Source organism: Carcharhinus amblyrhynchos, chromosome 24, assembly GCF_965287045.1.
Source record: "Carcharhinus amblyrhynchos chromosome 24, sCarAmb.v2.hapA, whole genome shotgun sequence".
Classification (NCBI taxonomy): domain Eukaryota; kingdom Metazoa; phylum Chordata; class Chondrichthyes; order Carcharhiniformes; family Carcharhinidae; genus Carcharhinus; species Carcharhinus amblyrhynchos.
The window spans coordinates 28,987,356-28,988,618 of NC_137347.1; the positions used below are offsets into that span (position 1 = coordinate 28,987,356).

At 61.1% G+C, this 1,263-nt stretch overlaps 1 protein-coding gene across 1 annotated transcript in view; it reads right to left on the bottom strand.

The window, feature by feature from the left end:
* pdik1l (PDLIM1 interacting kinase 1 like) overlaps window positions 1-709 on the bottom strand; it is a 23,755-nt gene extending 23,046 nt beyond the window's left edge. Inside the window, exon 1 of the mRNA XM_080211183.1 lies at window positions 620-709. The gene's annotated coding sequence lies outside the window, so the exon portion shown is untranslated. The remainder of the gene's footprint in view (window positions 1-619) is intronic.
* Window positions 710-1,263: the final 554 nt, after the last annotated feature.

A 1,263-nucleotide genomic window follows, 5' to 3' on the forward strand; every position in this document is an offset into this window, starting at 1 on the left:
GAGATGGGGACGGTGGGGGGGGGGGAAGAGAGAGATGGGGACGGTGGGGGGGGGGAAAGAGAGAGAGATGGGGACGGTGGGGGGGGGGAAGAGAGAGAGAGAGAGATGGGGACGGTTGGGGAGGTGGGGGGGGGGGGAAGGGTGAAAGAAATGGGGATGGTTGGGGGTGGGGGCAGGGGAGAATGATGGAGAGGTACTGCCAGGGAGCAAAACAGCAAGCAGCCGGGGAATCTTTTAAATAGCTGAGAAAGGTAAAGCGTGGCCTGGCTCCTCCTCTCCCATCCTGCATCTCCCTCTATGCAGACGCTCCTGTTGATAGAAATGCGACCAGAAGAGGCTTGTGAACCGGCCCGAATCCACCCTGGGCCCCGGCCTGGAGGTACCCACACCGTGTGTCAATAACAGATGGGACATGAGCTTGCAGGCCGCACCGAGACTTCTAACCTCAACCGCCCTCCACCTCTCGGTCTGGGATTCACCTCAGGGAACGAGCGGCCTGTGAGGAGGGGAGGGGGCGGGGAGCTCATTCCGACCGTCCACCGCTCCCGGTTATTTTTTATCCACAGGGGTGTATGTGATTACGGACAGACAGATGTGCCCGGTGTTTTTTTTTCTCTACCTCAGTCGATTGGTGCTCGCTGTTCCCCCTCTCTGCTCTCGGCCATTGCCTCTCTTTCTGTCCCCTTCCCGCTCGCTCACGCCGGCCACCAATGCGCGAGCGCCGGCTTCAAATAACTGCCACTCACGCGCCTGACCCCGCCCCCTTTCCGCGCCACGCCCTCATGCCCGCCTCCTGGGCCAATCGGAGTTGCGCGGCCCCTCCTCCTCTCGCCCTGTCAATCAACCTCAGCCCCACCCACGCCACGCACCCGCCAGTCATTTTCCACCAGGTGGGCGTGGCAGTAGAGCTCTCTCCACTCGCCCCTTTTTTCCTGTCAATCACTGCCAGCCCCGCCCTCTCTCCTTTCCGACTCAGACCCACCCGCCAGTCATTTACCACCGAAGAGGGGGCGTGACATTTATTATGCGTCCCGCCCACTACCCCCTACCCACTCAGCTCCGCTGTCAATCAGATTCAAGTCCCATCCTATCTCCCCGCCCCCTCATATCCAACTATTGGTTGCTGCCACCTGGGCCCCGCCCTCCTGCTAGCTGTAGACCGCCCATTCTGGTCACACCCCCTTCAGCGCGAGGGCAAATTCAAATCAGCTGTGCCAACTGCAGTCAGGCTCAGGGCAGAGGGAGAGCGCTGGGGTGGGATAT